Source organism: Strix aluco, chromosome 1 (assembly GCF_031877795.1).
Source record: "Strix aluco isolate bStrAlu1 chromosome 1, bStrAlu1.hap1, whole genome shotgun sequence".
NCBI classification, from domain to species: domain Eukaryota; kingdom Metazoa; phylum Chordata; class Aves; order Strigiformes; family Strigidae; genus Strix; species Strix aluco.
In genome coordinates, this window is record NC_133931.1 from 132,452,982 (window position 1) to 132,464,092 (window position 11,111).

An 11,111-nucleotide genomic window follows, 5' to 3' on the forward strand; every position below is an offset into this window, starting at 1 on the left:
AACACTGCTACTTGCTCAATCTTTCATCACATCAAAGCCAAATTCTTCTATTACATTCCTATAAATGTGAAATGTATGGACTTAACCGTTTCAGGTATATGTTTCTAACTGAAGCTGGAATTTGACCCATGAAGCTAGAATAATCAAACAACAAAACAGTCAAAAAACATTCAGTGATCCTTAATGTGTCAAGCAAGTGTGGCTGTTATGTGGAGAATCACAAAAGAGGGCAGTAGGTCTTTCTTTTATAAAGCTTATCCTCAAGTTCAGTAGGAATTGATTGAAAGAAGTCCTGGTACTTGGCATGGATGGGAGGCAAGATTAAATGGTCTGTTGTGGCGTTACAGCCAGCATATCCTTGTAACATGAATTTTCATTTGTTCCAAATTAACTTCTGTGACTGAGGAAGGAAACTCCATAAGGCCCTTGTTGTCAAGAAGAAATAATACTGTTTTGTGGTCAGGAAATAATTGCTTTGTATGGCTAGTTCTCTCCACCTCTTCTGAAAAAAAATGGCTTATTTAATTGCAATATATAGAAGTGCTCCTTTCTATTTCAGCATACAAATATGAACTTACTGTTCTGGCCTTGTTTAACTTATTATCTTGTATACTTTTCCAGAAAGATGTCCTTCTCTAAGCCTATCACTAGAAAGCAATAGTATATCAGTGTGGAAGAATTATTCAATTTTCTGCATATTTGCTCTTTGAACAAAAGCAGGCTATGAGTATTTTGAATTAACGTAGACTTACATTATAGTAAACCTTTATCTGTAATGACAAACATCTCATCTTAGGTGTTTTCAACTAAGATTTAATCAGTTACAGCCATTTTTTCCTGTGTTTGGTATTCATTAGTGGAGCTCATAACATCTAAACTCCAGTCTGCTGAAAATAATGAAATTAGATCAGTAGAGTTGTGTTTAATGGCTTGTGTTATGCAGCTCATCTGAAAGGGCTCTAAATGTACATTTTCATAAGGTCTGCATTATTCAACTCATTGACCAGAGTGTGGTGATGAGCTAATGCTGTTATTTTTAGTTCCTGCAGGTTTTATACAAGGCATTTTGGAGATAAAGAGCTAGAAGGAATGACTGCACTGAACGGGGAAGCAGGGTGCATTATGAATGACTTTTAAGTTCTGTTTTTCAGGAATGAAAGTCAGACTTGAGTAGTGGTATAACTGCAATTTCCTCATTTTAACAACTTCAGTTAATAGCCTTGGGAATGTGCCCATTTTCATAGGCTGTGTCCATTGGCTGAAGGAGCAAAGAAATTGCACTACTGGATGAGACCTGTTTGCTGTCTTTTGTCTAACCATGGCCAGCACTAGGGGAAGATGCAAAAAGCTGTACAGCAGCTACTTGCAGGTCACATACAGATCTCAGCCCGATCCCTCAATTTAAGACCATAACCATGAAGTTTTCTTACTTCTACCAGTTTGTTGCTCATATTGACCATTGTAACCCTGATATCACTAGTATGTAGACATGGTTAGGATTACTAGGAGGTAGAATTGAAGTGCTTTTACTGTAACTCTTTTGTTCATTTCCTGTCTAAGAAAAGCAGTATCAGTATTTTCAGTCTCCCTTTCTAAAACTCCCCTCTTTTATTTATTTCATTCTTCTCTGAATCCCCTGTAATTCTGCTGTGGTCCTTTTGAGACACTGTGTATGATCAGATGCTCACCCAACACAGAGAGGGCTATTTCTGTGGCTTATCTAACAGCTTTCTGACATGTTTGGTGATTTTCTCTAGCCCTTTCCTTACACCACCTGCCAGTGTGTCTGTTTTTGTGAGAGGAGGTGCACATTAAACAGAAGCTTACCATTTTTCTCCTCACCATAAAAGTCACTTTTGCCTTTATTACCTTTATTACCATTGTGCTGTAAGAGTGCCCATGTATCTACTTTGGTGAGAATTCCTTAAACTTCCCCATCGCTTTCTCTGGAATTCATTAATTGTAACTGCATTCCAAAGTGTAAAACCTGTATATTTTTTAGATTGACTGCAGAGTTATAGAGGAACACTGAGTTTTACTACAGTGCTTTGGATTCTCATATGCAAGGTACCACACAGAGAAAATTGAAAATGATAACATTATAAAAATAATTAGCTGTGGTCCATTTCTGGTTGGAATTTTTTAATTCAGAGAAGATTGTGACTGGTCCAAAGAAAACCTGGTTTCCTAACATTGTCTTTACTCTTGCTAGCCTTGTGTTTATAAAGACGTTTAAAATTTACATTAAGAACCTGGTTGAGTGCCTCTTAATGAACCTTGTTGGCTCAGGTCCAAACTGTTTTAAATAATTAGAAAAGCAAATATGGGGCCCCACAGGATATTTTCAAAGGCACAAAGGACAGTTAGGTAACCGGCTCCCGGGACGAATCTAAGGCTCTCTGCAGTTTGAGCCATTAGAAAAGCCCCATACCTATGTAACTTTACACAAGCTGAAAAATGTGGTCCATAGATACCGGCATATTTCTGCAAATGAAATCTCAAAAAACATCTAATTAAAAAAAAAAAGAGTGAAGAGAGAGCTGGAGCAGTAGACTGTGTCAAGATGTAAGATTCATAATTAGAGCACAGGAAATGGCACCAGATTATGAAAGATCTTTGGCCTGAAATGATGAAGCAAAAATCTCTAAGCAGCTGGTTAAAGAGGCCTATTAGCAAGTGCCTGAATTTCACCAGACCTTCTGTGTTGACTTATGTTGAACACTTTCAGCTGACGAGAACAAGTGAGTGTAAGATGGCAACTTTGATTTTTCTTTTGATGAATAGTAGGAAGTGCTAGTAATTGTCAGTTTGTATTTGTTGAGCTGGTACTCCATAGCATCAGCCCAGCAAAACAAGTTTCTTTGGATATGTCTAGAAGGCAGAGTGGTGCTTACTAGAAATGCCCAGTCTCGTGCTGGCCCGTGCTTGTGTGCAGACTCTGTATAGTGCACCAAGCTGAGACGTATTTGGTGATGTCTGACTGTGCTGTCATCCTATAGGCATGGCCTTGCTTCCAAGCTAATAAAAGAAGACAAGTTAACACAGAGGCAGCATTCTGATAGCATCTTGATACTGCTCTGGTTCCCTTGCTACTTAGCTATGCTGCTGCCACTGTGTTCACAGTCTTTGGACTGCATGGTGTGAATATGCCCAAAGAGTAGTTAGAATTTATACATTTATCCTCTAATTCATTCATATGGTTGCCAACATGGTAGAAAAATATTTCATCTTCACCAGATTTGACTGTTTGATTTGTTTCGACTTTCTCATATTCTGGTCTTATATCATGTACAAAATCCAAATCAAATCATACGTGTTTGCAGTAACGTGCATAATAAGAAATCCACGTATGTTTTAGTGTCATTGAAATCAATGTCTTTCACTTCTAAGGTCCATAAATTTAGATGTGGTGAAACTGCATTGATGTTAAAATATGACAATTAATTCCTTTATTGCATTCTAATGTGTACAAACAGCAATTCCCTGCATGAAACCCCAGTATGACTAGATTTTGAGATTATTTATTTAAAAATTAGACATATTCTTACCTGGTTCTTTCATTACATAAAGGGAATTGAAAAGGAAACTTGGACAAAAGTTGTCTGATTTCAGGAAATGTTTAATGTAACATTGTAAAAAAAATAATTAAAAGATCAATAAAGCATGAGATGGATGGCCTTACTTATATGACCAAAATTGTAAAGCTATTTTCAGTGAGTTGACATTTGACATGGTATCTATGATTTATTAATAATGTTGTTGTAATTGTTAGCAGAATGACTGCTTTGCTTGAGCACTCAGACTTCCTGACAATATATGGTCTCTTCTGTGTAAACACAGTGTAAATAAAATGGAAGGCAATCTCTGTCTCTAAATAATTTTAACAGGAAAGCCAGAAAAGGGCTAGCAGAAAATAAACAGAATTATAGTGAGAGAAAGTGACTTGTCTGTGGTCCCATCATACGTAAGTGGGAAGGCTGAAAACAGAAGGCAGGTCTCTTAAGCCTCAGCTAGCTGAGTCTCAGTCCAGTGGCTTGTTTGTTAGTCTAATCTATCCTCTCACATACCTCTTGATCCCACCTAATTGCAATATCCACTGATCAAAATGTAACAGATTCATTTTAAAGGCTATTTTTAATATTTGCAGAAGTGCAGTAAGAAGAAGGCACTAATACACAGGCTCAAAGAAAACACATTTTTCAGAGGTCATATGCTGACACTGATTTATTCAGAAGAGTATCAAGCTTCTTGTTGAGAATATGCTTACTATGAGCATCTACTTTGGCCATATCCTGTGTGACACAGAGTATTGCTCTGCTGGATGGTGATGCTTGTTGGCTGACCTCAAAAGTATTGTTGGGTGTGTATTACTACATTACTTCTGCTTTATTCTAAATGAGGAAGCCATTGAATTTCCCTCCTTTTAATGATAAATAAATCACTAGAAACCAGTTTTAGGCTGGACAAGGCCCAAATAGATTTTTAGCTGGACAGTCAAAGGAACTTGACTCAAAATTGACAACAAATTCAGGGACTGATGCATCAATTTGGTGTAGTTGTCTGCCTAAAGATAAATAGGAGTGTAAAATAAAAATAACTAGAGAACAAGGGAAACTGTGAATGTAGTCCTGGAAGGACTGTGGAAGTCCTATGAGGGAGAGGAAAGCTTATTTTGAGCAGAATGATTAAGTGGAAATCCAGACTTGAAAATTCCAGACTTGAAAATTTATGAGTGGGAAACCGTTCCAATATATATTCATACCAGCTTCTGAGAAATTTGTGCATGTTCTTTGTATGTATTTGTTATAAAAAGTGAGACCATGGAAATAATCTGAGTCATGTATTACATTTCTTTTTCAAATGGAAAAAAGATGGCTTGGGTATTGACTAACATTTGAAGGTTTTTGTGGTTGAAGCAGATTAAAGGATTTTAAAGTATGGGACCCAAAGGACACTTTCATATGAAGACAGGCCAAAAAATGATTTGAGGATCTCAGAAAAAATGACTACAAGTCCCTACGTCAAATTATGGCATGACTTAAAGCAGATAAGAAAATGAAGAGTCGTAAGTCTTCTATAGACACATTTTTTGCTCTGTTCCTTACACGTGCTTCCTGTGGGTTAGACTGCACTGGGGATGTGGGGAGAGGGTTTAAAAGATCATCAGGAAAGAGCATCAGAAATAAACAGGGTTGGGTGCTGCACCCATCAGAGTGACTGACAGCATCCCTGGGAGTTCAGAGTGCTGTGGAAATTGCAGCGTAGCAGGAGATAAGAAGCCTTTCAGAAACTAAATTGCACAAGGACTGATCTTTTTTCACCTTTAGCATACAGAGTGTGTTACAGCACTTTGTCTTTAAAAGTTTTTTAAAAGTTCTATTCCATGCATTTTTAATAAAGGAACCACTATATTTTGTTTGCATGTTGTGGCACAGCAGAGCGATCATTGGTATTATAAAACACTACCTGTGTGATGTGGCTATGCTGAATAAAAGCCTACACATTGTTTCACCACTTAGAATTTGGTATGAGGAAAATAAATGTGTAAAGGTATTATGGACACCATTTCCCTTTTGGAGAAAAGCATCACATGTAAAATGTGACTGCCAATGCAGAGAAATTGTTATTTAGCATCTTCCTACAAATACTGACATATTAATTGAATTTCTTATCAGGAAGTTGTTCCAGTCTCCTCATTCACCTAGTTATAATCCATCTGATGCAGCAGTTGCTATGGTAACAGCTGTTTCAACGTTTTAACCTATATAAATATTGCTGGATATAGACTTCTTCGATAACACAGTTAACTTGTGTAACTGTTACTCCTTAGAAGAAAATTACTGTCAACATTAATAATCAGATGAAACAAATTTGCAAGAATTTGCTTGCGAGCCAGGGAGAGGCTGGTTGTGTAAAGCAAGGCTGACACCTGCTGGCTCTTTCTCTCGGATACAAATGTGTTTGCATGCACGACACGTCCAGCTTTATTTAAAATAGTCTTTTTAATTCTCTCTGCATCAGGAGAGTTTTGGTTTTCTAGCATCATCCCCTGTTTCTTATTTTATCCTTTTCTATGGAGGTTGTGAACAATTCTTCTATAGGGCTTATAGCTCGTATTACAAAGCGCAAGCATATCCTTAGTAAAAACAGAATTGGGGCTTCCAATTCTAACTTCCCAGATTGCTCATTCATAAAGTTTGACATTTAGGACAAATTCAGTGGCACAAATTGTCTAGTTAGGCATGCTGATGGCCTCTCTGATTTGAAGGTGAATAAGGGTTTTTATATTCCGTTTAAATACCCTTTGCGATTTTTTGAGGCAGAGAATGAATGAGTATGTAACAAATAATCTCTTCCAGGCAGAGCTTATGTCTTACTAAGCATCATGTGTATGGCCAGTGCTTAAAAATACCATAAATAAATCCAGCAATAGGACACGCATAAATCCTGTATGATGCCTATTCTCCCAACGCTAGCAAGGGCACAGGAAAATCATGGGAGAACTGCAGGTGCACTGCAGTGCTGGTAATTCCTGAAAGCGTTGTGCCTGTCGGCTCTCAAGGGCAGATGGAAAGTCTCAGTGTCATGGAAAGGATTTCTCTAATCACAAGTAGTTTGTACGTCTCCTTTGTGGGGTACAGCATAAACTCCCTCTGTTTAGTTCGGTAGCTAATGTGAGAGAAAGAGAGCAGAGCTTTAACTGCCCTCCCTTCTGCTCCACTTTCCTTTGAAAAGTGTTCTGCTGCTGGCATTATTAACTCTGAAACTCCCTATACAGCTGTGGACTGCAAGGACTGGCTCTCCTATGCAACCGTGGAAGAGGCACAAAGCTTTCCTTGTGACCACTCGTTCTTTTTGTGTCCCCACAAAAGGCCAGTCACAATGTAGTATGCTGTTAATAGCTGAAGCACAAGAAGTGGTAATGTAAATGAAGCCTGAGCAGCTGAAGCTAAGGTCTGGGGGAAACTGGGGCCTAAATCACTGTGCTTTATCTTTCTTATTGAGTCACTGCCACATGACTCTTTTTGGCTTAATCCCTTCATAGCATTTTATGCAGAGACACTCTGTTCAGATGTTTAAACACAAATTCATTATGTGCCATGTATGCTCAGATGTCCTTGCATGTGAATATGACTTTGTTATTACTCTGCCCTCGAGTATATATTTCACCTGCCCATGTGAATACCGAGGTATTTTGGAAAAGTGCTTCATTGTGGGGCTGTACTTCCCACTCCTTGAGCTAACATTATGCTCTTCTCATTAGCATGTATGAAACTGCACTTTTTGGTTTAATAAGGGGTTATTAAGAATCTGTGAAATGCCAATGTGGGAGCAAAGAAACTGAGCATCATTGAAGCTGTGCGTGAAGTAGAGATGCAAAGAGCTCTGGCTTTTCAAAGAGAGGAGAGGCAGGGGGGGTGGGGGGCCTGAGAAGTGTGTGCATGCCATGAATGTCCTTTCTGTTTGTTAGCTCTACAGTGGTGTCAAAGAAGCCCCTATCTGTGACAGGCAGACCTGATAGACAGCATTGTTTTTGCTGGTTTTATTCCTGCCTCATCTTCCATTTGAGGTTCATAGATCCCAGTGTCAGGATAAAGCAGGACTAAGTAAGTGGTCTCCGGGTCCTGCTCTTCTAGGGCTCAGGAGTTCAAGATGTGGGTACTACATGTAATTCACATTTTGCTGGCAGGGACTCTGAGATGAAAGTGAAAGGTGAGATTTTTTTGTTAGGATGGAGGCAAGCCACTGTGAAGATTTGAACCTATTTCTAGATACAAAAATATGTGACCCTCCATAGAGTTCCTAATTTGTGTGTTTTTCTGTGAATCTTGCCAAGGGGAGGGCACAGTAGTGGTACAGGCTGATGCTATAGAGACTGTGAAAAAAGAAAGCAAGAAGAAAGTCAGTCTTCTTGGTGCTGTGCAAAAATCCCAGTAAGTTCATCGTCTGCCACTGCAGAACTGTACTGTTTTAGGACACCTGACAACCTCACCATGTTGGTTATTATTTTCTGGCAAAGAATTTCTGTTCCTTACCTGATACATGCTGCTAGCTTGGATGTCTGTGACTCCTAGAGTGCAGAGCTAATGGACAGAACCATCTGAGGTGATGAGAACCACAGTAAGTTATTGTTACAGGAGTGTGAGCATGTGAGGCTAACATGATCTTACTTCACTGAAATTGTAGTTCTCGTTGCAGGGAATCATACAGAGCAAGGAATAAATATGGAGGGAAGCATTTTTGTCACCAACCAAAGAAAAGGATGTCCCAGTTCTCAATTTCTAGTGTAAATTGGTTTCTTAAATCCCTCAGATGACCTTGAAATCACCACCCCAAAAGTCATCCCTGTCCCCCCCCAGAGAAGAATGTCTCTTGAGAGCAATTTCCTGAGAAAGCCTGTATATAACTATGTGTAAAGCTGGAGGATCGCTAAAGACATGGGAGCACATGGGAGTTCTCTAGTTCCAAGTTTCTGCAGCCTTTCTTCCACTCAGGGACCCTTGAGAATCAGGCTAGAGCAGGAAGAAATATTCATAGAACCATAGGATCATTGAATGGTTTGGGTTGGAAGGGACCTTAAAGATCATCTAGTTCCAACCCCCTTGCCATGGGCAGGGACACCTCCCACTAGACCAGTTGCTCAAAGCCCCGTCCAGCCTGGCCTTGAACACTGCCAGGGAGGGGGCAGCCACAGCTTCTCTGGGCAACCTGTTCCAGTGTCTCACCACCCTCACAGGAAAGAATTTGTTCCTTATATCTAATCTAAATCTACCCTCTTTGGGTTTAAAACCGTTACCCCTTGTCCTATCACTACACTCCCTGATAGAATCCCTCGCCATCTTTCCTGTAGGCCCCCTTTAAGTACTGGAAGGCTGCTACAAGGTCTCCCCAGAGCCTTCTCTTCTCCAGGCTGAACAACCCCAGCTCTCTCAGCCTGTCCTCATAAGGGAGGTGCTCCAGCCTCCTGATCATCTTCGTGGCCTCCTCTGGACCCGCTTGAGCAGGTCCATGTCCTTCTTACGCTGGGGGCCCCAGAGCTGGACGCAGCACTTCAGGTGGGGTCTCATGAGAGCAGAGTAGAAGGAGAGAATCCCCTCCCTCAACCTGCTGGTCACGCTTCTCTTAATGCATCCGAGGACACAGTTGGCTTTCTGGGCTGCAAGTGCACATTGCTGCCTCATAGTCAGTTTTCCATTCACCAATACCCCCAAGGTCCTTCTCTGCAGGGCTGCTCTCAATCCACTCATTGCCCAGCCTGTGTTTGTGTTTGGCATTGCCCCGACCCATGTGCAGGACCTTGCACTTGGCCTTGTTGAACTTCATGAGGTTTGCACAGGCCCACCTCTCCAGCCTGTCCAGGTCCCGCTAGATGACATCCCTTCCCTCCAGCATGTCAACTGCACCACACAGCTTGGTGTCATTGGCAAACTTGCTGAGGGTGCACTCAATCCCACTGTCTATGTCACCAACAAAGATGTGAAACAGCGCTGGTCCCAACACCGACCCCTGAGGAACACTGCTCGTCACTGCTCTCCACTGGGACATTGAACCGTTGACCACAACTCTTTGAGTGTGACCATCCAGTTAATTCCTCATCCACTGAGTGGTCCATCTGTTGAATCCATGTTTCTCCAATTTAGAGACAAGGATGTCATGCTGGACAGTGTCAAAAACTTTGCATAAATCCAGGTAGATGACATCAGTTGCTCTTCCCTTATCCACCAATTTTGTAACCCTGTTGTAGAAGGCCACCAGATTTTTCAGGCATGATTTGCCCTTAGTGAAGTCACGTTGGCTGTCACAAATCACTTCCTTATTTTCCATGTGCCTTAGCATAGTTTCCAGGAGGATCTGCTCCATGATCTTTCCAGGCACAGAGAAGAGACTAACCTGTAGTTCCCAAGGTCTTTTTTCCCTTTTTAAAAATGGGTTATGTTTCCCCTTTTCCAGTCAGTGGGAACTTCACTGGACTGCCATGACTTCTCAAATATGATGGACAGTGGCTTAGCCACTTCATCTGCCAGTCCCCTCAGGACCCATGGATGCATCTCATCAGGTCCCATGGACTTGTGCACCTTCAGGTTTCTTAGATGGCCTTGAACCTGATCGTCTCCTACAGTGGGTGGTTCTTCATTCTCCTAGTCCCTGCCTTTGGCTTCTGTGACTTGGTCGGTGTGGCTGAAACACTTGCTGGTGAAGACAGGCAAAAAAGTTGTTGAGTTCCTCAGCCTTCTCCATATCCTGGGTAACCAGATCTCCCATTTCCTTTTGGAGAGGGCCCACATTTTCTCCAGTCTTCCTTTTATCACTGACATACCTATAGAAGCATTTCTTGTTGCCCTTGATGTCCCTGGCCAGATTTAATTCTGTCAGGGCTTTGGCCTTCCTAACCTGATTCCTGTCTGCTCGGACAGTTTCTCTGTATTCCTTCCAGGCTACCTGTCCTTGCTTCCACCCTCTGTAGGATTCCTTTTTGTGTTTGATTTTGTCCAGGAGCGCCTTGTTCATCCATGCAGGCCTCCTGGTGTTTTTGCCTGACTTCCACTTTGGGATGCATCGCTCCTGAGCTTGGAGGAGGTGATGCTTGAATAATAACCAGCTTTTCTTGGGCCCCTCTTCCCTCCAAGGCTTTATCCCAGGGTATTAACTTTGAAGAAAAGAATCCAACACTGTGTTGTGCATTAGCAGTTCATAATTAATAGTTTTGAATTGTGTATCCCAGAGGAGCTCATAGTTGTGATTCTCCATTTGCACCTTCATGTTGGCACATCCTGTGTTCCTTCAGAGAAGCAAACATTTTGAAGCAAACATTAGAGATGCTGATACCTTTCAGTTACTTGCAGTGAAGTAGCCATCAAGTTATTGTCTAGTGAGGTTCCTGAACTCCCAGCATCACAGAGTGGCTGAGGTTGGGAGGAACTTCTGGATGCTGTCTTGTCCAAGCCACTGCTCAGAGCAGGGTCAGCTGGAGCAGGTTGTTCAGGCCATGTCCAGTTGAGTTTTGAGTATCTCCAAAGATGGAGACTTCATGACCTTTTTGTTCCAGTGTTTGACAACTCTCACCATAGACAAGAAGTTTTCCTTGTATTGAAATTAAATTTCTTGTATTT